The 26,752-nt window shown below is 36.4% G+C and overlaps 2 long non-coding RNA genes across 2 annotated transcripts in view; one reads left to right on the top strand and one right to left on the bottom strand.

The window, feature by feature from the left end:
- LOC125182125 (uncharacterized) overlaps positions 1 to 24,695 on the top strand; it is a 47,280-nt gene extending 22,585 nt beyond the window's left edge. Inside the window, exon 3 of the long non-coding RNA XR_007161144.2 lies at positions 23,949 to 24,695. This is a non-coding gene — a long non-coding RNA (uncharacterized lncRNA). The remainder of the gene's footprint in view (positions 1 to 23,948) is intronic.
- LOC106039994 (uncharacterized) lies at positions 284 to 26,519 on the bottom strand. The gene is made up of 4 exons (XR_010832181.1): positions 25,522 to 26,519; positions 24,780 to 24,821; positions 1,073 to 1,170; positions 284 to 487 (listed from the first exon to the last, which is right to left on the bottom strand). It is a non-coding gene; the product is annotated as an uncharacterized lncRNA (long non-coding RNA).
- Positions 26,520 to 26,752: the final 233 nt, after the last annotated feature.

The following is a 26,752-nucleotide window of genomic DNA, read 5'->3' on the forward strand; positions in this document are numbered from 1 at the left end:
TTTAATATGTCAACTAATTATATATATGTTCCATCCTTAATTTAAAAAAATAAAAAAAAATAATTAAAAAAAAAAAAAAAACAAGTTAGGCAGAATTTCATCAAACACAATTTTCCTCAAGTCACAAGGGTAAAGCTTGGCGTGACCTAAATGGTAGCTACGTTCATTCTGCATTCTGAGGCATAGGAGCTCTCTGTTCACGTTAAGACGTGTTTTGCAAAACAGAGGATGCAGCACTAGAAACTAAGTATTAGTTAAAAAGGCAGGGAGAAATCAGGGAAAAGAAAAGCAATGCTAACCCAGGGCAACGTTAACCCATGCAGAGTTCATCTTCTCATGGCATGCTGGCTCACAGGCATCCTCCCAGGTGAGCTGGAAGGCTTTAGGCTGCTGTTGGCCCCAGCGTTAAAAGCCAGACCTTCTTCAGAGCAATCCCTTTTCTCATCAGTAGAGAGAAACCGCAGGTCCTGTGGAGTTCTTTGTTCTCCTGATTCAATAAAAGTTGCATAAATATCTTTAACCTTCTGAGATGGAGTTGCCAAGCAGTCCCCATGCCCCACTGTCATGTAAAAGAATGTTGGAAATGCTGGACTCCTTTGTGTGACTCTCATAAACATTACGCTCATTTAAATGGTGAGTGATAACCCCCCCCACACAAACAAGTTAAAATATGAGTGTAAAGGTGTCTGAGATTCCCTGAAGCAAAGGAATTAGAGCCCCTAAGATACTGAAATAAATTTTGCTGCCCCATCCCTGCCTAGTCTAACCTCTGGTGAGATCTGGCTTGTTGGAGCTTGGGTATCACCTGCAGGCCGAGAGGCTGTACCATGATGCTCTGGACCCATGATCAGGGGGGAAAAAAAAATCAGACTGTCATCTTAAGTTTTAATTTTGCTTGGTGTAAGTCTCTGCAATGTTCACTTAAACTTAGCTGTTTATGCAAATATGCCTGCTAGTGAATTCATTTTCTGTAATATTAATGGAAAGGGAGCACAAAGGGTACAATCGGTCTAAGTTAATTTCAAAATTCAAATAAATGATTGTGCATAGGTTGTTTTTCTTCAGTACTCACCATTTCTAATTAGGATGCAATATGACATGTCGTTTTCACATTTCATATGCTGCATATTTCAAGTAGCAAATCTAGACTCTCGAGATGATGGCTGGCAACTCGAGAGAAAGAAAAACATAAACAACTAGGAGAAAGAAATTGAATATAATAAAAATAATGTTGAAAATATTCCAAGGCTAAGTCAATTCAGAAATATGTTCAAAATATGGAGTGTGAACATTGGTTTTCTGTAATACAAATGGAATCGATGCAAGCAGAATATTGACTACAGATTAAGCTCGCCTTATCGATAAAGAACTTTTGCAATCTCCATCTTCTGGGGTATCCATCATGTGGTTCCTGTCAATCCTAAAAAAATCTTTCCATCATTAGTGAGGTTCCATTTTTCACTTCAGCAGTCTGAAAACAAAGTTTCTCATCAAGCAAGTTCCTAAAGAAACTTAGCTTTTTTCCTTTTCTTCAGCTATTACAATATCAACTGATTAATATCACTTTCTTCAGCACTATTGAAGAAAAAAGTCTATTTATTAAATAATAGCATTATACTGAAGGCATAATGCAGGTAAAAGTATAAGGACACAGTGGACTGTGAAAGAAAATTTAAAATTATGTAACAAAACATAAATACCATAAAAAGAGTGAAAGAAGTGTCTTCTATAAAAAATATGCAGTACATATTCCAAAACACAGATCTATAAATGGAATAAAAATAGCAAAGCTAATATGGTATTCAGCTCATTCTGCTCCTACAATTAACTGGTTGATCTAGCACACATTTAAAAAAATAATATTTCCATTTGGCAGCTAACAGATGCTAGTGGAAGGAACATAGCCAAACAGTGAGTTTGTGGTTATTTCAAGTCAACAATGAACTATTTTAGTTGTAGATGGGTCATAAGAGCTAGAACAAAGCAACAAACCATGCATTTTCCAAACCAGCAGCAATGGCAGTTCTATCACGAAATGGCAGAGCTCTTCTAATCAGAGCTAAGTGGGACTTAGCAGCCCTTCTTTCACAGGTATGGTTAATTTTGTCAGAAGTTGCCTTACAGATGTATCAGGAAAGAGTAGTGCTGACAATGACCTGAAGGCTAGATTCAGATCAGAAGCTCATTTGACATATGATAAAAAGCCACAAATGGAAAAACTGAACAAATAAACTGCAACATCCTTTTACCTTGTACATAAAACAATAGATCAACCTGCTTTCAATAGTTCAAGTTCAAACTCTGTACCCCAAGCAGGCATGAGAAATCACATCATTTAAATAATTGTGGTCTCCATTTATACCTTTAGAAATGCTCTCTTTAATCCTGTAATCTCAAGTATAGGAATTGTTTGTTTGATTTTTTTACTACATATTCTAAGATAGTTATTGTTAATGCTTAAGAAGACATCAAATGCTTCAGTAACATCAAGGCTAATTGCTCATTTCATTAGCTTGTTCTCAAAGTTGCACAAGTTGTACTCAATACAACAGTAATACTGCTTTTTTCAAGGTATGTAATTGACAGTTTAATAAATTGACAGAATTACGCTTTTCCCTGAAGAGAAGGAAAATAAGAAAATGTTGGAAAAATATTAAGAATGGAGAAGTTAATAACAAACTTCAATGTGTTGTGCAATACTCAAATAGCAGAGATTTCACTTTACCATTAGAAGGGTTAGTTCTTGAAAACTGTCCTGGAAGATAAAATCCTTGAAGAAAGCAGACGTGCGTTGCTAAGTTGGTACAGACTGGGTGATCATGAGAGACATCTCTCCCACACACTCCATTCAGGGTGACTTTGAGGCTTGTTTTGCTCTCATCTCAGTGGCAACTCAAAAGCGTTAGGTACCATCAAAGAGTTTCCACCACATCCAGAACTCTTCCTAGAAGCATTTGTCCATTTGAGAATGTCTCTTCCTTGTAGACTTCCCTGTCACTAAGTATTCCTGTACATATGCTAAAAGGTTCTTGTTCAGACTTTTAAAAAAAAAAAAAAATCAGCTTTGTATCTCATCTAGTAATGGAATACGCTATTAACATGACAAAAGCAAACTTCATGTATTATAAAACTATGCACCACTGTGATTATTTAGAAATACAATATGCCTATAAGTGCATTTAAATTACAGTAAGCAAAACAGCACTTTATGAAGAGTTGGGTGGTGTTGGGTTTGGGGTGATTTTTCTTTTTAATGGACTGAACCACCCACTGAAAGATTTCTGGTTTCTTGGATGATTCATTAATGCTTCCTTCATTTTCCAATTTCTATGGGACCATCTGGCCCATCTTTGTAGAAAGGCATTTAGCTGTAAATATATTTTACAGTCTTTCTCAATTTAAAAGTAGTTGCCCAGCTGCTTCACAGAAACTGTCAGCAATTGGTAAACTCCTCAGAATTGCCAGCCTTCATTAGTAATCCAATCAGGATGTAGTTTAAAATACTGCAAATCAGATTATGCTCCATTGGACAGGAATTGGAGTGACATGATGTGCTGGGTTATCTTATTTTGCATCTGTGATTGCCTTTAATCCAGGAGATGCATGCACTTTCTTTTGAAGAGAGGGCACTTAGGCTAAGATTGGCTGTGCCTATGCATGTATGTGTTTATGTGTGTACGTTCCCCAGAAACGAGTCCTGTACCGGTTTAACCTGTCTGATTGAATCACATTCAATGTCAGGCATTGGTAGTATGAGTTATATGCAGTATTGGCTATGCTTTTGAGTTCCTCTTTTTATCTGGTTTAGATTAATTAGAACTGTAAATTGATGTTTTCTGGTTTCAGTGGATTTTAGATCGTCTCTTTATTTCTCCTTATTATCTTCTGTACTATCAAAATTATATTTCTTTAACAGCTAGCCGTGCTTACCGGTAATAAGATTAAAATGTGGAGGTAAGGCAATAAGGCTGGCACTTGGCTGCATTAAACAATTTCTTTAGTACGTAATTTCTGCATTCGTGTAAGACTGGTACAATATGCAGGTGAGAATATCTGTAAGAAGAACAATCTCATTATTTTTTACACCTAGAGAATGTTATGCGTTAGAGACCAAGCTGTACAAGGACCTGGACAGACAAAGAATCCTGTATTTATTTATAAGGCATAAGTATTGCCTAAATAAATACATTTAAAAAAAAAAAAGCACTTTATACTGGACTGTATATTCTTTGGGCTGTTAATTTCATAGTATTAGATTTTCTGATGGTACAACTCATATGAGTCAGTGAAGAAGTAAAGTTAATCCTGTCTAGTTAACTGGTATTTCCTACGGTACTTTTCTCTATGTTACACTCAAAAGTAACTCTGAACTTTGTGCTTTATACAGGTATTCTGTGTTACTCATTACTATAATAAAAGAAAATGGGGTACCCAATACCTGCTACACAGTTATAGAAATCTCATCATTTGTTAAAAGCTGAAAAGTCTTTTGGTTTCTATCAGTCAGATGCAATCATGTATTATAGAGCTTTTATCAATTGTAATTTATGTGTCTCTAATTAGGTGATCCTGCAGGAACAGCTCTGAAACTATGAAGGGATCATGAAAACTTTATGTAAAAAGTTCTATGAAACATTAATACACTGCTTCCAGTTGAACCAAAGATTTCCTTGGTGTGAGATGTAAAGAGAAATGTTAACAGACTAATGCAATGCCAGAGAAGTTTGTCTAGTCCTTGTTTTTAAGAGGAAGTTAGAAATAGGTAATAATGTGAAGATAGATTCTGACAGACAGACCTATACAAAGTAGAAAAAGAAGACAATCGTGTCTTTGAGATCTATTCAGTTGACAGGACAGAGTAAGAACATGTAAGTGAGTGGAGGAGAAGAGAGACAGAAATTGTTTGGGAAGTTGAAATCATTAAAGTAGCACTTCACTGGTTTTGTCCAATCTGTAACTGAATAGTAATAAAAAGTACTAAAACCAGATGTCTTGGTGGTATGCAAAGATTCAGGTTTAGTGAGTATCTTCTACTCTTGGAAGATAATATGATAATGAATCTACTTTCCAACACAAAGGAAAATCATCTTACAGTTCATTGTGCAATCCATTTTCATCTTTCAAGTAATATTTTTGGTTGGCATTAGGGAAGAAATTACAGAGTGCTAGAAGTGACAAGTATCCATTATCGGATGTTTGGGAGGGGTAATTTTCCTTAATTAAATACATTGTTTATGGAATCATTGGCACTCAGTGGAAAGTTTCAAGATAGCTACTTTTCTCTTAGGCAGTTGCATGGAATTATTTGAGCGTGTTTGGTTACTTTATTAAATTCAGAAAGCTCTGCTCTTTTTGAATTTCATGTATCTCTCCATTTGTCTGCTATCAATGTGATCTGTGAAGACTTTGGCTTTTCAACTAAATACCCCAGTTCAGTTCCTTGCAGGCATAGTTTGAAGACTCATCCTAGTGGATAATTACGTATTTCATGGCATTTTTATGAGTCTTTGCTTCATAGCTTGTGGATGCCTAAATTTTGTATGCTTTACAGTCCATGAAATAAAAGGGTTGTGTTGCAGTACGTTTATACAGCTTATACATATAGCCTGAATGCTAATTTTTGAGAACTGAAATTGTAGAGAAGTGGCATAGTTTTCCTCTTCTGGTAGTGAGGTTGGAATGACTCTACTGAAGCGAATGGAACTGTGCTAATGAAAAGCCTTTGAAAATCTGGTCGGTTCCTAAATACAGCATAGCTCCCAGTGGAATTTTCTCTAATCACAACAGCATTAGAAATTAATCTGTATGTCTTCATATATTTCTCTTGACAATGAGAGTACTAAACACAGACTATTCAAGCAAAATAAACAGTAATGTACAACAGTTTTTCCACAACTGAAAAACTAATATGTGAAGTAGTGATTACATCGATATGAACTCAGCTATCAGAGAAGTAAGTAAAAGGGAAATGAAAAATGGTACATGAAGGGAAGAATGGGAAAAGGAGGAAGATGCAACTCAGCTGTCATCTCCAAAAAATGATCCAGAGGAACAGCTGCTGTCAATTCTCAAGTGTGAGAAAAACAGCTCCCATATTCATGTGAAGACTGCTATCGTTCTGTCCTTGTCTTGTTTAAATATTAGGTTTACTTTTGTTTAACTATTCAGTAAAGAGCAGTTATAAAATTTCATTCCTGCTAGATTTGGTGATTGATTCTTTATTCAGATCTTCATAAAATATCCACCAAGATCTACCACTGAGTTAGCTCTTTTGACTGGTAATACTGACAATTTTATTAATTTAAGTGCAAAAGAGAGTATGATGTTTGTATTCAGAAATCCATAGTTAAAACCCCATGTTTTCTATGTTATTAGTTGATACTGCTATGGATAAAGTCCATACACTGGATATGTAGGATATATTCCATAGCTCTGGCATAGAATTCCTCACTGATTTCACTTTCATAAATGATTGTTGGATAAATCTCAGAGACTTCATAATTCTTCCCTTTTTCTCTTCTGGTCTCTTCCTGATTTCTCTCTTTCACTCCACCTACGTAAGCAGTAGGAAAATGAGATAAAAGGATCAGTGGCATTCTTCCACATCAACTTCTGCTCCAGTTGCAACATGTTTAACTCATGAATTAGGTATTATTTAGCCTTAAGAGCTCTCTATAATATTTAAGTGCAAAATACGCACATACATATTTATACATATTTACGCACATACATATTTATAAGTATTTATAGATTTATGTATAGTTTGTTTAGCAGTTGGTCTTCAGCAAAGCTTTTGTGGATATACAAAAATCCACGGACATTTACTTGAGAAAAAGAAAAGAGGGTTATACTATACAGTTTGATTCAAAGAAAATTCTCTTAAAGACAGCTAAGAAAATGAAATGCATGTTTCTATTGCAATCCAGAAACGATCCTTAGAGAGGTATCTCTATGAAAGTGACATTCTCAGTCACCTTTAGAAGATGAGCAGTAACTAATTAGTTAGTTCTGTTTTGATCCATTTTATGGGGGTTCAACTCTGTCATGCGAGAACCTCAGTTCTTCTGGTACTCGATAAATGCAATGCTGGAATGCTTTGTCTAAACTATAAGTCTAAGTCTATTACTATTAAGTCTAAACTATTTGTCTAAGCTATATATATATAGCTTATAACTTCCTAGTATTTTCACTGGACTTCATAAGAAAATGTGTGGTATTTTGGCACTTCTTTCAGCCATAACCAAACATCACAGAACATAAAAAGGAAAATAATCCAACAAGAAGTTATGCAGAACTTGAAATTAAAATATTTTACTTGGTAAAGATGCAAATCACTGATTGTTTTAAATGATTCTTCTGTATTTTGCTGGTCAAGTAAATGGAACCAGCAGAACAAGATTTGGAATAGGCTGCATTTTGATGACTAAAATGATAAACTGGTATTCTGGAGGAGGAGATGAGCTCTAACTTGACCAATAGTTCAGCTGAAGGTCTGAAATATTAAATTTCAACATCATTTCCTCTTTGTTTATGGACCACTTAAAAAGGGGTTCTAATCCCAGGTGACTTCTAGTGATAAAAAATATTTCAAAGAAAATGAAAAGGGCATACATTGTATCACTTGCAGCTGCAAAAGTCTAAGGGACTGTAAATGAGAAATAAAAGCATAGCTATTCAGTGACTGAAAGTATGTCACTAGACACAACAGTGACTCTGATCCTGGTGTATAAATGGGGAGAAAACAAAGCAGCTTTAGAATTTTGGACATGGACTCTGTAAGAATTATTTGACTAAACTAATAAATTAAAAAACAACTTCATAATGTGTTTTTCCAACCTAACCCTTGATCTGCTTGGGCTTTATTTTTGGACTTTTTACTTTATGTTTTTAATTAGTGTTTATGAGTCTATTTTACAAAACTACTCTTTTTTCTGGTCTCTATTTTTAAAATGATACATTAAAAGTCAATATAAAAATCTACAGGAGAACCATAAATTTTAAGTAAACTAAACATCTAAAGTTAATTTAGTATTCAAGGTTTGGTTTGAACCTGTGACACTTTGAAAAAAAAATCTGAGTCTAAACTATACACAACAGGACACACATTGATTTTTGTGTTTTCCATTTTACATAGTGGACATTGATTTGCATTCCTAATAAGGCCATTAATAACAGAGTGAGAGGAAGGGTAATAGTCATCTGGTATATCTGTAATAAGTAGGAATATCAGTCATTAACTATTATGCCTGTAGTCACTTTCTGAGTACAAAACTCTAGGTGCCCTTTTAGTGTACACAAATTGAGAGAGTATAGTACAAAAGAGATTTTTATGATTTTTTTAAATGGTCTTAATAAAAAATGATGCTTACATCAGATAGATAATATTTATCTGTGCCTGAAGTAAGATGACAATTAAGTAACCTTAATTTAAAGAAATATTTTTATTGAAAGTTTTCTTCACTGGGGAAAACATGGGTGAAATATGGTGGAAATTCAATGGTGAAGTGCATTGCAATTTAATTGGCTGGAGTAATTCAATGAGATAGCAAATGTGAATTACAAAAGTGAAAAATAGTAGGTCAGAACCTCTGTCTACTCAGCGTACTTTAATATAAGTAATAATGGTGGCGCTACCAGCTGGAGGGCAGGAAGGATCCACCTGAATTTGGGCTTTGGGGTTCTAGGAAGTGCTGAGGAAAATTGATTAGTGGATAGGAAACCGATGGTATGAAAAGATGTGTTGTCATGTGGTTACCATCACAGCATAGCCAGAAATAAAATTTAACACTAGAAAACACAGCTACTATGGCGTACATGTAGAAAAGCATCAAACTTAACACATTCACTTTCATCAAAAATCATGCATGTGTTACCAGTCTCCCTGTTGTATGTCCACTTGTATGATTTCTCAATACAAAGATACGCGTGAGAGACACTAACATGTAGTTTGAGCTCTAAGTAGCAGTTTTGTAAGTGTGAAATAATTGAATCATATACCGACCTATTTCATACAAATATTAAACAGAGAAAATATTACATAGATGAAATTACAGATCACCCCTGACATAATTATTAACTTGTATATTCTCCATAATTCCATTAACTTATCCAATATAAGTTCTTCCTTAGTCATTCTCTCTGCAGAGGGTCAAGGATAGAAAGTAGCAAAGAAATATCAGTCTAGGAAATAGTCTTCTTCCTAAGGATGAGGTCTATCAATTAAAATCTTAAAACTCATTTATTATTTACTATTTTTTGTCTGTTGGACACCGTACAGAAACAGCTGGCTTGCTTATAGTGCCACAAACTCCCAAAAGTCTCTTGCATAATTTCTTTCCAATTTATTTTTTATGGTTCCTTAACAAATGCTATCATTCCATGTTGGGCACAACAATTATATCCCTCCTGAAACACTTTGGCGTGCTCCACTGGGAAAGCATAGTCATTCCCTTCTATGGAGAACGTTGCTGTCTTGTGTTTACTGCTCCCCATGCAGTCCCGTCCTTTCTGGCTGGCTCAACGGTTCCCTTTCAAGCACTTTCATAAGTATTTCAAATCAAAGTAATGGTGGATCTGATCATTGCTTTATGATCCTTCTGTATCCCTGTGAGTCTCAATTCTCATGGTTACAGAAGCGTGCTCCCTGGTTTCTTTTGTCCATCAAGTTCATCCAGTCATTGTATTCTTGCCACCAGTAAGTAAGGGAAAACGTAAGCTGCTCTCTAAACTGATCACAGAATTCAGGCTGTGCTTTATCTACCTATTGAACTATCTACCTGCTGATTTGAATGTTAGTCAAAACCAAGTCCAGACATTAGCCAATGTATCTGTAACCACAAAGATCTTGACACTATGGGAGGTCAAGGTTTACTTAAGGTCTAACCACGATAGTACCTTTTTGCTGTTGAAGCAAAATAATACCTGGTCAGAGACTTGTCATGTGCCCACCTTTTGATTCTACATTATAAGAAAAAAAAAATGTTTTAGATGTTTTTGATAGCTTCCTGAGCTTTCTGGTCTTTCCTCCTATGCCTTCATTTTGAACAATTTCAGAAGAATTCAATGTCAAGGATGTTGCTGCTTCTGAAAACTGCACGCCTGCCACTTTCAGAGTATCCATGCAGTTGTCTACTGCCACCTGCAGTACAAGCTCTTTAATATTGAAGTCATCCAAAAGGCCGCCATAATAGTTTAAGTAGGAGTGCCTCTTTTCCACACCTGCAAACATTAGTGCAGACCCTGTTTGACCTGTCAGATCTGTACAGCCACCATCAGTTCCCTTGGGTTTCTTGCCTACTCACCATCATTTCAAACCCCTTTTTAATAGGAATTCTTAATAAGATTCACAACTTAAAGACATTTGCAACAAAACAAAATTCGAAGTTAGTAATGAAGCTGATAGCACCCAGAAGTGTCTCTTTCCCCAAGGGTGGCTGTTTGTGCTAAACCTCCTCCCAGGCCTTGTCTCTCTGAGCTTGATGAGACTAGTCCAATAAACGATGAATATCCTGTGGCATCTCAAGTTTCTGTCATTCTCTGGTTAGCCACTGATAAAGTTTGAAGACAAAGCAAGGGCAAAGGTGATGACCTGTGTGAATAAAGAGTTGCCTTGCTCTTGGTGAGGTAGAGAGAGCAAGGTTTGGTATCTTGTTGGAACCGATAACCCTCTCCTGCTGACCATGTTTTTCTTCCCTGTTTTTTCATGAGCACAATGATCTTTCCTAGTCTTCAACTCTAGCATCCCTGCATATATGATGATAAAGGCATTTTTCAAGAAAAGGTTGCTTTCTTTCCTTGCCTCTGTTTCTACTTTCCCATTTCAGAGAACATGCTCTCTCTACAGTCCTTCTCAGTTTTTCCCTCTTAAGATTGTTGTTCTGATTTCTGATCAATAATTCCTCTCCACATATCTCATGTCAATTAAGCACAGTGAGTAAACACGCTTTTGGTACAGAATTACTTCTGTAATTTGAGTAATGTTTGTCTTCATGTAACAGAGTTTGAATGAATTATTAGTTTGCATAACTGATGAAATTTTCTGAAATATTATCAGCATATGCTCAAAAAATAATTGGCTTTTTAATTTCTTCAGTACCCTATAATCTTCGAGGAAATCAGAGAAGGATCGTGTATTTAGGATGTGTGGGTATGCACAAAGCTTCTCTTACTTACACTCTAGAAAAATCTCAAAATTCTTTTCATTTTCATTTCCACATTTTAAGAGATTACATGTTATACTAGCATACATGCTTGGGAAAATAACTTGCTCTTGAGGTAAGTGTCCAGATATAAATCAGTTTGACATATTCTGTCTCCATGGTTAGGAATGGCATTGAAAGGAAGGTAACATAATTTTAAAGTTAAAGAATAATATGGGCCATGGCAACTGAGACAGTAATGAGTAAAAATTGCTATTCATTGTGCAAACTTGAATATAAATGAAGCCATATCTGAGAAAAGAATCTGAGAAAAAAGCTAAAATCCAGCATCAGTTCATATTTGCTCTTTGAAGTCTGATTTTGTCCACAGAAAATGAAGAAAATAAACTGTGAATGCGTTTTTCTGGTGATCAGTTTTTCAGCTGTTGACAATTCCAGGTTTTTACCTGTTAATACACTGTGTCAAGTATATATTTAAATACATGTAATTGGAGATCAGGAAGATTCCTTTTAATCTTTCTTACCTTCATTGCCAAGCATAATGCTTCAGTGTTAGTGACATGCATATTGCTGTTCAAATCAGCAGGGTAGAAAGAATCAAACCAAGGAGACACCACTCTTCACATCCCAGGATGTTCTGCTTTATTAAAAGAGAATCTCGGGGAAGCAGGTTTAACTGAGAATTGACAGTGCTGTAGCAAAACTGCCAAAACCTCTACTTTTACACAACATTTAACATGACCTTTTTTACTGTATGGTAGAGGAGCTGATATCTGAGAATGAATACAACCACAGCTCCAAAAGTTGGGTGGGAATACTAAGCTGTGTGTACATATTCCATTTTCAGATTGCCATGCTGTCATGGTAAAATCATCTTTGTTATCCTCAGCCCAATGCCCTCTGACCACATTCTTTCAGATATTCCTCAGGTGGAGGGTTTAATGTATAACACAAACTTACTTACTTGAAGTGACTTGAATTTACCCACTATTTTGATTTAGCAGAGTGGTAGAGCAATGAATCGAAAGCACAGCAAAAGTATAAATTACACAAAGCAGTGTAGCAACTGCAATATACAGCTGAATCACAATACAAATGTAAATTTCATTACAAGTCTCTAAAATATTGTCACCAACAAGATGCTGCACATCCCCAATTGGCAGGAAGGAGTACGTGAGTTAAAACCAACTTGATTCTGGTGCTTTCCTCAAAGTTTTTTGTTTTGTTTTGTTTTGTTTCTGTTTGATTTTCATACTTCTATGCTGGGCTGAGCCATGTATATTTTCCCATACTGGTCTGACTAACTCAGGAAGACATGTTTGTATTCCTTTCATTAATTCAGGGACAAACAGTTACACAGCCAGTTGATTTTCTCAGCTGATGTAGCTGAGAAATAATAAATAATAAACACTGCCCTCTGGCTCCCTGAGTGTTAGGAGTATTCCTTTGTACTAGCTGTGGTCAGTCACCCTGTATGTTCTTCCCTGAACTTTATGAGGACATTGCCCTTGCCCATCTCTTCAAAGCCATCTTCCACTGTAGTGGTTCACTGGTTCAACATATTTTTTCTCAAATTCTAGGTGCAATAGACCCTGACCTCCTTCACTTTCAGCACAGAGGTTTCCGTCTTCTTCCAGCTGCTGTCTTTACTATCGGGTCACAAACACCTGTTACAATAGTTTCGTCCAGTAACAAGTAAGTTAATTCATATTGTGAGCAACTGAAGTAAATAGGGAACCAGATCTAGGATCTTGAAGTTAGCAGAATTAGGCTCCCTCCTTTCTCAGGTATCTATTGCACAGCATTTAGCACAATGCAGCTAGAGTGACGGAAATCTTTGGGCTGATCCCTAATCAAAAATAACAACGATGAAATTATCAAGTGTAAAAATAAAAAATGAGAGTCTCTCTCTCTCTCTTTTTTTTTTTTTTCTGACTGATATTGGCTGGTTTATGTGGTTGCAGGGCAGCAAAAGCTTTGCCATTTGTGGCAAATTGTTGATTTCATATGTTGCAGCTGTGTTTGCCTGGAGTTGCAACTCTCACAGCTTCCTGCAAGCTTGTAGCAGGATCTGTGCAGGGAGAAAAAGCAATGGTAAATGTTGCATGAAACTATACCTGTTATCTGCACATCCAGTATGCCACAGGATGCAGTGACCATCCACATCAGCAGCATTTGATGTGTGCTTGGTGCAGGATCATGTTACAGGTGGGGGACTAAGTCTGTCACCAGTCTCCCCATATACTCCCAGATGGACACAGAGGTTTGGGATTCATGCTTTTGTGTTGTTTAGTGGATAGGTGTCATGGAACATTATGCTGTCTGCTGTTACCAAGGAAACTTAGGATACAGATTTTAGAAACTGCCTAGGAAAGAATTAATGAGCAGTTAACTTAGTTTCAGATCTAGCTGAGCAAAACTATTTGTGTGAAAAATGAGGGTTCATCCACACCAAAAACCTTTAGCAAAACCTTGATTCAGGTTCTTTTTCAGGGTTACCTAACTGATTGCTTTGAAAGATATTCCCCCAAATTGTAGTATTTTATTTCATATTTTTCTAATACATTGAACCTTAGAAATGTTAACATTAAAAATATTTTCACTGAAGGAAGGCTTTAAAAAAATAAGGCTGAGAAGGACCATGTTGTCTTCTAGTCCATTTCTTTGCCCCAGGAGAGGAGCTGTTATAGCTGAACAGTTTTTGTCTGATGCTAGTCTAACCAACTCTTGAAAATATAGATCCCTCCACTTAGTCACCTTAATTCCTTCTTTATGCTGTCAGTGATAGGTTTCTCTAATGTAAACCTCCATTGCTGCATTTTATGCACATCACTTCCACCGTATTCCCCAATGGGTATGGAAGACAATTTATTACTATCTTTGCCAGAGTAACGTCCTATACGTGTGACTTGTGCTCCTTTGTCTTCATTTTTCCATTCAAGAGAGAACAATTCTCTCCAAATTTCCTTTGATTTCAATTCAGTCTATCCTCACAAAGTCACTATAAACAAACAACTGCTACTCTTGGAGCAACCTTTACTGAGAGCTGTGAGAATATTCTAGATTCCTTTTTGTGGGAAGGAAAAGCCAAGCATCCAGTCTAATAGGGTGCATTGCAAACCCAACAAAGAAAATTCAAGAAAGTTCCATAACTGACTGAATTAATGGAGAACATTTTTCAAATATCCTGATTATGTCAGGATACCATTATCACAGGTAAATGTGATTCTTTCTGCTTCTTCTATTTACATTGGGTGGATTATTTTTGTTTGCTCTTCATTTTTATTGTTACCTGCTTTCAGTTAGCATGTTATTTTTGAAAACTCATTTTTACATCAGAGCATATAGTTATGTGGAAACATTATCCCTCATCATTACAGCTCAATTATAAGTGGGATGTTTGTTCTCGAACAAATCATATTGAAGAAAATATTACCAGGAGTTAAATCATAACTAAGCATATTTGCACTTGAGGTACATGTTCTACAGTCTCTCTTTTTGCAGAATAAAAGATGGCCTACTTTTCCTAATGTTGCTATTAATAATAGTTTTCTGAAGTTGCCTTTAAAAATAATGTTGTGCACTTCTTTGCAGGAAGGAGTTTATAGCAAATTAAGAAAATCCCATAAGAAGTCAGTTATTTAATTCCGGCAACATATGAAACAATGACAGGTTTGCAAACCACAGCTTTGTTTTCCTATGTAGATTCTGAGATGTGCACCATTGTAGGCATGGGTAGAAGCCTCTTACAGTTAGGGAGACAAATTCCTTCAACAGACTCTCTGGGTTATTAGAGAATCTCCAAGTCTATCTCATTGTTCGCAAGACTTAATCTTACTAGTCTGCTACATGTTAATTACTACTGAGAACTAGTATTTTTCCATCCTGAATTGCACATGTAGGAGCACTGCTCTACATTTTAGTTTGATGAAGAAAAGGATTTGTTCAGCTATTGCCAAGGAGATAATGCCAGAAAAAAAGAACCCCTTTTTAATTGTGCCAGCTTTAGTCAACACAAAATGACTAGTCTAAGTCAAGGAAAGCAAACAGTTCCTGTCCTTGCCATGCCACGTATCAGTGACAAACAGTATCACCTTCACCCAAAAGGAGCATGGTCTGCTCATCCAGGATGCACAAGGGTATAAAATATCCACACCAATCCTATTCAAAAGGAGGGAATAGACCCTAGAGCTGTAGTACAGCAGGAATGTTGTTCTTTCCTTGAATTCTGTCTGCTGTATGTAGTAGGGTATGGCTTACTAGAAGAAAATTATTAAATGGGCACTTGACAATCATGGAAGCTCTTCAGAATATTCTAATATCTGCTTGAGTTGTACTGATACTCAAGCACAGTTTAACAACCTAAAAGAAATTACAGCTTTAAAAAGAGAAGTGGATAATTTTCTGAAATACAGGAAGAAAAAAAAAAAAAAAAAAGATTGGGAAAATATCTTTAAGCTCAAAAAAACCCTGTCTGTCTGGCAAAACCTGCGTGACTGGAGTTTATTACTCATATTCTTGAAGGTCTGCACTGCCCAGGTATTTTTGGTTCACTTGCTTCTTCTTGAACTGGCACACATCACCTGTTTAAAGCAGCTATTGCAAAGCAAACCAAACCTGTGACATTTAGCAGCAATAAGAATTTGTTCTCATGGTGGGAGGAACTAGGCAAAAAAGCCTTTTCCTTAGTCAGTCATATGGGACCCACACCCTTCTCAATTGCTCAATCTGAGAGCACTTTTTTCCCAAGAATGTCATTTGAACTAAGTTTCTTTTCAATTCAGAAGCAAGAAAAATAAAAATTGAATCAAAAGTGAGAAACATAATTTTCACGTTAACTGCACTGTCCATTGCTGACTATTAAGCATCAGTTTAATTTTCATTGGTCAATGAAACTGAGAGACTGTGCTGAATAAAATTAGCTGTCTGTGTTCCAGTAGCAATGTCCTTTCACTTTATATTTGTATATGCTAAGGCAGAATGCAAGTTTATACTGTGTAAATATTTATTTCATTCATGTAATGGTCTGATCTATAAATTAGTGAATATATCTTTTCACCTCTGTTTTGTAGTCAACTTGTGTACTGTTTTACACTGTGAACATACTCTGTTGGTCATTTTTCTACTGAATTAAGATTAAAATAATGTGCAATCATTTATCCACATAACCTGCTGACCCATTCTAAAGAGAAAGCATGCAGCAAGGCTTTCTCACTAAATTGGGATCATCTCTGACAGGACCCTCTGTACCTTGCATGCATTTGGGTTGTAGTCTCATAAAGGTCTATGACACCATGTATTACTGTTTAAACTGCTCATAGTTTCAATTAAACAAGGTTTCTTCCATTTTGTGAACTGCAGTTATGTCTTATTCTTGGTTATTTTTTCACACAGTTCCCTGTGAAGAAAGAATGAAGTGGTATCAGCAGTTTTCATACACACGTACTTTTCTTTTTGTGGACACCCCTTTTTCCCATTTCTTATAGTTCCCAGAATAATATAAACATCTCAGCATATTAGAGTGAAATACTCAGAGTATTAGGGTGCAATGGAAAGAGCTAAAGTTATGAAAAGTCCCCTAAAATTAAAGAACTAATAGCTTTTTGTGAACCCTTAAGATATGTACATTAACCTCTAAAGAGAAGAGCAGCCTTTCCCTCTGAAGTTGAGAGAGAACCTTTCTTCATCTTTAAAAACTGAATGGTGATTTTCACCATAATATTCTGAAGTGTATACATATATATTGTTAGTGCTATGTGGCTAGTTTGCATTCCAGAATTGTGCATTTTTTTACTGCTTAGTAAATTTAAGGCAAACTAACCTGTTTAGAGCCTGCAGTGTAAAAAATATATAATTCTTTACATTCCTCATTTGCATTAATTGCTAACAAACAAACTGTTCTTTTAAGTACAAGGTCAGGCTAATGGTGAAACTAGTTAGGTATCTAATTGTGCATATCGTTTTACAGATACACTTCAGCAGCGCAGTATAGTCTAAATATATATCATTGTTCTCTCCATGTAAATTCTTAAACCATTGTGAAAATATTGCCGTGTAATGGTTTATGCATATTTACTATAAGTATTATGTATCTGTTTACAAACTTATTTTGTCTGCATCTAATGTATAAAGACACAAATTCCAAGTAAAAAGGAATGAAAGAAGTTAATCTTTTCATGGCTCCCAAGTTGGCACCTCTTCCAGTAAATAAATAATTAATAACGCAAAGTAGTAAAAACATTTTATGTTTTATGTAAGTAGCAAGAAAAACTCAAAACTCATATTCAGTTCCTTGTATCTGCACCTGCAATCTACACTTGGAGAACCCTAGTGACTTCTATAAACATTGGTTAGCAGGTGAAAGCATTTAAAAGTCTTGAAAAAGCAACAGATATCTGGCAGTCACCCTGTCCCATGACATGTGAGTGAAAACATTATTAAGGTTATTTTCTTAATGAAAGAAACAGTTTCAGTGTTCACTCTGCATACCTAAAGTAAACCAATTTAAAAATTTCATGACTATCAAGAATGACTACTGGCAGAAAGGTAGGAAATTCTTGAAGAGAGAAAAGAAAACCTTGGTTTAATTCACAAAAAAAAATAATATATATATGTATATATAAATTTGGAAAATACATAATGATAATAGCAATAATAATGTTGGAGAGATTTGAGTCTCATTCCTCTTTCCTCCTAGTAAATTCTTATCCTGGAGCAGATTTTCATGATAGGCAAAAAAAATAAACAGGTAATTTTCCTGCCTACAATAACCTTAAACTTGATGCAGAGGCAGAAGGAAAGCAAAGGAATCAAGTGCCTAAGTGACCTCTGAAATAGGAAGTCTTAAAAGCAAAGTTACAGTGCATTGCACTGGAGGTATTGGCAGCAAAATCTCTTTTTTGTTTGTTTGTTTAGCAATTCCATTAAGTGCTAGTCAAACACTTGCCTGTCCAATTGATCTGTGTTTTTCTCTTCTTTGTGCTTATCGTACCAAGATATTAGTTGTCAAAGCCAGCAAAAGCACAAGGCTCTTAGCGGAAAACACTTGCTCCAGAACGAGGAGGGTGGGAATGAAGAAAGCCAAGTCAAGCTTCTGGAATTTATTCTGGTAGCAGCCTGTGGCAGCATGAGTTTAACAGGAGCTTAACTGAACCCTTCTTGAGGAAAGAAAGGAAATTCTGGTGAAAGCCTGGAACTGTAAGAGGTTATCAGGGACACAAATTTAGCTGATGAAATGTTATGCCACAAAACTTGCTCATTACTAACAACATGAAACAGAGAACATGCTGCAGGATGAACCTAAGTAGTATTCTCTCTACTGATTTTATTCAGTCTGAGTGGCTTTGTACCTATCAGAGCTGATCCCTTCTAAATGAACAGTGCCACAGGTGTTATGTGCTGTTCATAGGTTTCTAGAAAAGGTCTTACCATACGTGCAGAATAACATTTGGAAAAGAATTATGCTCCCAGCAGTCAGCAGGTTATCTTTACACTAAGAATACTTTTACCAGTAATGATATCCCTAGAACCAAGAGTCATTTGTTGTCCTAAAAACCAGAGATTATGGGTACTTCTGCCACAAGAAAGCTCCTTCCCCAGGCAGGCACGCAGATACAGGAAAGGCATAATAGCAGAGTGATCAAAATCTTGAGGTGATACAATGGAATGTGGAAGTTAGAACAGTTTGTCTTAGTTCTGTCATCCAACAATACTTCATAACCCAAAGGACATGGTTTTAATCAGTGGGTCTGAAATGTAAATGAAGCAAATTCTGACAGCCTTTGATCAAAGGCAAAGAGAAGGATGGAAAGCTTCTCAGATAAGTCTCTAAGGGAGCAGTCAGAGTTAGTCAGATAAACAGAACAAAAGTAAAATATATTCACATCCCAAATTTGACTAAATTTAGCTTTGACAAAAGAACCCAGAGGTAGCCTTAAGCCAATGTAATTAACTGGTTAAGAAAGTAGCAGTGGGCTAATACTTTTTGGTGGCAGACTTTCTGCCCACTGAGAACCTGTCTGATAAGGTGTGGGCTACAGAGATGACACCATCAAAGGGATTTTGAACCCTTTGATGGGTGCCGAGAGACACAGTTTCTAAATGAGTATTCAGTTACTTACTGATTGGTAATTCAGAAGAATCAGGTTAATACTTTCAGCTCTGAAAACTCTGAATTAGAGATGGCTGACTTAAGATTCATTAAAAAAGCAATCAGCTGGAGTCAGACTTTGGAGCTCTTTGGTTTTTGCGGAAAGGAAGAAAAGGCATGTTAAGATGTAAGTCCCATAGCAGTTTTCTTTCCAGCAATGGACAGCAATTCATTACTACCATTAAGTGACAAACTAAATACACGTCAGAATCTCATGGTGACGGATGGTATCCCACAAAATTATCCGTTTCCTTTGTTAAAAACAAAACAAACACTAGAGCTTGCGTTATTTCATTCATTTTGAACAATTTACTGTGGGAAATAGATGTGATTGAATTGGTTGCACAATGATCAAAGTCATTGCTCCATTTTTAAACTGTAAGTTTGGAAAAAAGTAGACTTCAGTTAGCATTTAACTGACATACAGTACTGAAATGTTATCAATTTCTAAATAACTGATTTAAATATTATTGTAAGCTTGTAAACAGGACATTTTATACACTGTATTTTTGGAAGTCACTGTTGGAATCACCTGGTCTTGTTACAGAGCATATTCTGTATGTTCTAGCTCTGGTCAGGCATTTTCCAAGTTGTGAAAGTGAGACCATTGCAGAGACTGGGTGTGGTTTCAAAATGTTCAGGAGGGCTATGCATAGGATTTTCACAAAAATCTCTCAGATTGCCTTCCAAAGCTTTCAACAGCCTGCTAAGCTGGCAAATAGGCTGCAGAGGTGGGTGTCTGAGGACTTTCAGGTTCCTCTTGGGCCCAGTAGCCAGGCCACTGATAATCGAGGGCTTCCTTCAGCTCCTTGGCTTCCTTACATCTGCTTAGACAACTAGCAGCACAAGAAACCTTAGGAGATGAAAGCTGATAAATGATTTTTCGTAGTTTCCTTGCTGGCTATCAGTGAGCTGTAGAAAGAAAACCTGACCAGACTCTTCTGGTCAGATTAACAGAAACATAGTGACATTCTTCTGTCTCAAGTCTCTGGTGGGCAGCAGGGAAACCAAGCTGAATTATACAGCACTTTTAATCAACAGCTGCCAGGACAGGGGTTTGCCATCTGGCAGGCAAAGACTGCAGGCTGCTTATATGATTTCGGGAACTTCAAATTTCATTCTTTCTCAATCAAAATACATTTTCATTAAGATTTTTAGGAGCTTAGATTTTTGATCTTAATCTGGGATGAGACATTTTTTTTTTTTTTGAGATTAATTTATTATGTGGAAAATTGGCCACTATTTATAAATTTAACCCCCGCGTATCCATCATTCAGAAGTAACATCATTCCTAGGAATCCTCACAGTTAAGAACAGGTCCACACACTGCTTCATAATTCACTCATCAGTCCTAAACATGTCTGTAATTTAACAAATGATTTTTTTTTAATGATCATGTCAAAACAATCATCTCAATGTCACAATATTTGGTTTTGTGAAACATTACTAAGGGTGTTTCTTTGATTTTGTGTTGTGGGTCTCGTCCATCCCCCTCTCCCCAACTGTAGTGTAGTGTCTTTGAAAATACAGTAAATCTTAAATTAGTTTGATAACACTTGAGAGAATATATAGTGACTCACTTAACTGATTATAAAACATTTCTTTCAGGATAAAAGAGGTATGGAAAATACATTATTAATATTTCTCCAATATTCATTAATGAATCTTCCAGTATACATTTAATAATAAATGGGCATTTACTGAGAGAAGTTCACTTCTAGTTTTAGAAAAAATGTTCATAAGAGAAAAGTAATAATGTATCTGCTAACATCACTTTCTTTATGTTAGAAAAATCCTTTTGCATTGTTCCTTAGTATTAGAACACTGCATATTTCAGAAAGTGAGAGTGTCTGTGAAGCAATACAAATAGGGTACTCTTGACATTAAAATAGGTTGTAAATCTGTAGACAAATCAAAAGAAGTGTCTCTGAATCACAAATTTTGTGCCCCAGTCATGGGGACGGGGAAAGTCCCTCACTGATTTTAGTAATCATTAGATTTTGGCTTAATGCCCACTTCAAGGATTTGAGCACTCAGAATTGTAAAAATAATATAAAGCATATCTAGCTTTACAATATTATTTCACTGACCTTTAAAATGATTTCAGATGGGCCTAGTTTTTCAAAATTTGGAGTACCCCTGCTGAAGATAATGAAAGTTATAGGAACGTCTTCTACATAAGTATATAAATGTAGATGTAGAGCCTACCCTGCAAACAGTAAGAATATTCTTAATTTCTGTGTAGCTAATGGAACTCAAAATCCGCAGTTTTGCAGGTTCATAAACGCATTCAAGGTCAAGTGCAACGTTTTAGTCATCAAATAAATATAAGTACTGAAGATACTTCTATCTTCTGCCTCAAAAAAAAAAAAATATCACTGGATTCAATTTTAAGAGAACAAGCATGATGTGATTTAAACTGTTTGGCTCAGAGTCTTCAAGTTACCTTTCTTCTACTCTAGACAATAATTTTTCCATGGCAGCTGGATCATAAACTATATATTTTTCCGATTGTATTTTACTCCCAATTTACTTGAGTACTTCATAACTCACTCTATATTTGTCTTGTGGAAGGAACATGTCATCAACATGCTAGAGATCACACTTGGGAATAGTGCATATATATTTCATGTGGCTATCTAAAATACACAACTCTCAAGCTCGCAGTGGTTTTTTCATGTTTTATAAATTCACTAGTCCTGGTGTAAATACTTTTGCATACCACTAAGGCACTGGATTTTCCTTTGGACAGTTGTCTGTCTGTCTTCTACAGAGAGAATATAGAGAATATTTGTTTGATATTCACTTAGGCTTCAATTTTTCTTTCTGCTTGAATCAACATTTTTAAGAGGACCAATACCTTTTCTAGAATAGACCTTCAGAAAACTGGATAATAATTAGATTATTAAAAGAAAAAAATCCATCTCAATTAAAGAAAAAAGTCAGAGCTGGAGAAAGAAAACTTGCACACCAATTTTGGATCCAAGCGTGTTTCAAGTAAAAGCTCAGAGTTGCCGTGGACTTAGTGAGCAGAAACGGGCAAAACAAGATGACAAAAGCTGAGGTGTAAGTTACAGAGCCACGTAGTAGCTCATATTAGGAGTATGTCAGTCTTTAGGAACAAACCTATGTAGAGGCTGACTGCAGCTGTGGAGGATAGCTCTGCAGACTCCACTTGCAGAGTGATATAGATACAGCCAGGCAGGACATTTCTTCCTGTAAGGAAAAAAACTTACAGAGAAAATAAGAGTCCATCCTGAAAGCAATAAGACAATCTGAATTCTCAAGGTCAATTGGGTAACCAGCACTGCCTAGTTTCCAGAATATATGAACAAACAATTTGGCATGAGTAGAAACTACATCTACTCCTTTGTAGCCTTTGTCTTAGAGGAGCTCAGTATATATGGTAGGATTGTTTATCACTGCTTCCTACAACTCCAAACAACTCTGGAGATCTGAAGACAAATCGAAAGAACTGTCTCTGAATCCCAAATGTTGTGCCCCAATCCTGGGGACAGTGGAAAGTTTGACTGCAGTTTTGTGTTAATTTACAATATGTTGGCTTTAACTTGTTTAAAACTAAACGTCAGAGTTAGAAGAAATAAAAAATAAAATAGGCTCAGATTAAACTGGGGGATTTATTCCCTGATTTTATGTTGTAGAGAGTTAAGAGCAGTAAACAGGAGTGAGTTAAAAATAATAGTAATAAAAATAAAAATCTCTACCATAAAGCACACTTGCTTTTTTTTTTTTTTTAATACCATTTGAGAACAGCTATTTGGTTAGTAAGAATGGTGGATGTAACTGATTCTTTTCAGCTCTAACTTTCATTAAACTTCATATTCATTTACATGATTGGAATATCAAACTCTATTCCAAAAATCCTTAGGGGAGGCCCTGCAAATACTTTCTGAAGTATCTACAAAAGAAAAGCAAGGGTATTATTAGCAATCTTAAATTCTCTATATAGGCTATCATATCTCCAGAGGAAAATTGTCAGGGTGGCACCTCAAGGAAAGCTGAAAGTCATCACTGTGTTATTAGGATCACAAAAACTTAAGATTATGAAAAATTTTAGTGTAGAAATTCTTTTCTCATATTTTCAGAATATGTTTTACTTTTTAATTGAGCACAATTTCCAGCTGTCATCCTCAGCATTCCTCCATTCTCAGCTGTTGTCTCATAAATGGCTAGAGAATGCTCTTTCACTATTTAGTACTAATTAATTTTGTTAATTAAATGTCACCCTGCTTTTTTCCTTATTAGATGTTTTGTACCAAAATAGTTCCCAGGACATTGCTGCTAAAATCACTAAAGATTAAAAAGAAAGGATGTAAATTGAATGTGCAAGCACTAGAGAATTCATTAAATGCATTGTAAGACTTGCAAATGCCTCTTGACAAGCAGGGTGGGAACTATAAGACACTTTCCTCCAAGGGTGAGTTAATAGGCTAGCCAGCTATGTCAAACGTTTTGGTGGTGAGCAATAGTATCACAAACTGCTCAGCTCAAGAGCCAGTGTCAACATGTAATCCTATTCTGAAATTTCTTGTTATAGCAATTACATTGACTGGGAATTTCCTCGTATTAATTTCGTAAAACCAGTGGACAAACATCTTGTTATTTCTTTTTCCTTTTAGATCTAAAGTAGCAAGTGCACGTGGGAAGAAAATGAGAAAGACAGGCTTTGTCTTCCTCCGATTTGTTGGCTGCTCACCCATCCCTTAAAAAAAGTCTTGGATTCCTTTCTGGGGGCATGTCGATGTATGTAAGTAGGAGCTGGCAAGTCGCCACGTTTAGATGATCACTGCTTTTTGAACCCCTACATAGCCTATGGCACAGTGTACCACATATGTTAATAATGTTCCTTTGTAGCGCTGGAGGGTTTTGCTATCTTTTGCTGGCATGATACCCAAGTAAGGACCAATTGTATTAACACAGAAAACTGCCAGTGAGGAATGTAGTCCAGGATATTATCAGGAGAAACATGCAATCCTTATTGATTTCTTGACACTAGCATTAATAACAGAGGCAAGGTTTCCTATAAGTCTCTCAGGTTTCAGTCAGCACATTCAGTCTGTTCTGCATGCCATTCATCCTTCTCAAAGACTATGAGGGGAGCAGGGAGAGAGAGGGTAAATGCACCCCGTTGTGTTCGAACAGAACCCTTCTGCTTAGGTTTTCTCAGCTGTCCAGGCAGGTGACTGGGAAATACTGCATGCTCTGTGCCAGGCACCAACCCAGGAGAAACATCTGCTGGGCTTGGGTACAGGTTCAGATGATGCCAGAATGAAGCCCCAGATTTCTGTCCACTTTCATGGGTACTGAATGGAGGTATTGGTGCAGGATGTTTTTCTCAACCCCTTTCACTTGTGTATATGCTTGAAAGGCACAGGGAGGACCTGGTTTGTCAAAGGCGATATGGCTAGGAGTTACCACACGTACTGATAAGCTAAACCTGTACTACTTACCCATATCATGTTCAGCCTGTGCTAACCATTTCCAAGCAGCATCTGGAAATGTTCAAAAAAGGTTATATGGTGAACGCAATTAGGGTTTATATAGCTGAGCTCTCTAAAACATTGTAATTCAACATTAATCCCACGTAGAGCCTCTCTTGCTATACAAAACCTCTTTTTCTCCTCCCACCCTCACATAGATCAAGATTTCATGTGGAAAAAAAATCTAACTTGCAAATACAGTAGAGGTCAACCCATGTCCTTTCCAAGACAGGATTTAATTTAGATTTGCTTCATGAACTTTGTAAAATTTAAATATGCATGTACAGAGACAGTCTTGTGACTGCTAATCCTGTTGTGTTAGTTTATTAGCTATTTTAGTTAGAGTATTATTTAATAAAGTGCATGCAAGACTTCTCTTGTCTGTTTCTTTAAGAGTAAAAACCTCTCAGTTACTATTTAGGGAACATAGACACAGAGACAGAGCAATAAGAGTGTTTTCTGATACCAGTGAGAAACTGTTGTGGTTTAACCCGGCCAGCAGCTAAACACCACACAGCCATTCGCTCACTCTCCCCCCTCCCTCTCTGGGATGGGGGATAGAAACGGGAAAGTGAAGCCGGTGAGTTGAGATAAAGACAGTTTATTAACACAGGAAAATAAAATAGTAATAATAGTAATAGTAATAGTAACAGTAACAGTAACAGTAATAATAATGTGTACGAAACAAATGATGCACAATGCAATTGCTCACCACCCGCTGACCGATGCCCAGCCCATCCCCGAGCAGCCGGCCCCCCACCCCGGCCAGCCACCCCTATATATTGTTTAGCATGACGTCAGATGGTATGGAATACCCCTTTGGCCAGTTTGGGTCAGCTGCCCTGGCTCTGTCCCCTCCCAGCTCCTGCTGCACCCCCAGCCTGCTCGTTGGCAGGACAGAGCGAGAAGCTGAAAGGTCCTTGGCCTGGTGTAAAGCACTGCTCTGCAACAATTAAAACATCAGCATGTTATCAGCGCTCTTCTCATCCTAATCCAAAACATAGCATCCTACCAGCTACTAGGAGGAAAATTAACTCTGTCCTAACTGAAACTAGGACAGAAACCAAGGCAAATAGAAGAGACAATAAATCCTCAATAAAGCTGCAATGTAAAATATATAGAGTAAGGAATATATACATGTGCGTGTGTGTGTGGATCTTAAGTAAAAAAGCCTAAATCCAGGAGTATGGTAGATTTATCAAATAGATCCTTTCAAATGGCTTCAACATTCAGTCTTTTAACTACTGTCTAGTAAATATCCACTAGCCTTGAAGCTGCTTTCAATGCCAACATGCACACTTATGTAGGGCAATCCAAAGTTTTCACAGTTTAATGACTGGTTTTGGTTAATGAAGCAGTTAATACAGGTCAGCCACTACTATCCAATTTATCTCCTTGCCATTCTGATGCAACGTGGGAGGCATTTGTTTTGCAGGTTTTTACTAATACCCTTAAGAGATGCTGAAACTGGTCTCTGTCAAATGTCCAAATTCAGCAATCAGAGCCAGCCCCTAAGTTTCTTCACATGTTTTACGAAGTTGTACTTCAGCAAAGATCTCTTACTTTGGTTAAATCTTAAGGAATTCAAGCAGTCTGTGGGCAGAAATATATTGAGCTGATCTGTTTTGTAAATATTTCAAAATAATAAATGTCTGTAAATACTTCAAAATAATGAATGTCTTCCCAGAGTTTTGGACAGCTTATCCACAAACAAACATGCAAACATAATCACTTTTTTTCAAACAAGTTCTTTACAGTTAAGACTTCAGCCAGCTCTGGAGATGTGGCAGTATTATAATGGTTGTCAGGAGAGTAAAAACTATTTTGAGAAGTTTCAAGACAGTAATGTGGCATGAATTAAATATATGAAAAAAAAAAGTATAGAACAAATTTAAAAAAAAAAAAAAGAAGTAATAACAACTATAAATATGCTGGCAACCCTA

This window comes from Anser cygnoides, chromosome 6 (genome assembly GCF_040182565.1).
Source record: "Anser cygnoides isolate HZ-2024a breed goose chromosome 6, Taihu_goose_T2T_genome, whole genome shotgun sequence".
NCBI lineage: Eukaryota > Metazoa > Chordata > Aves > Anseriformes > Anatidae > Anser > Anser cygnoides.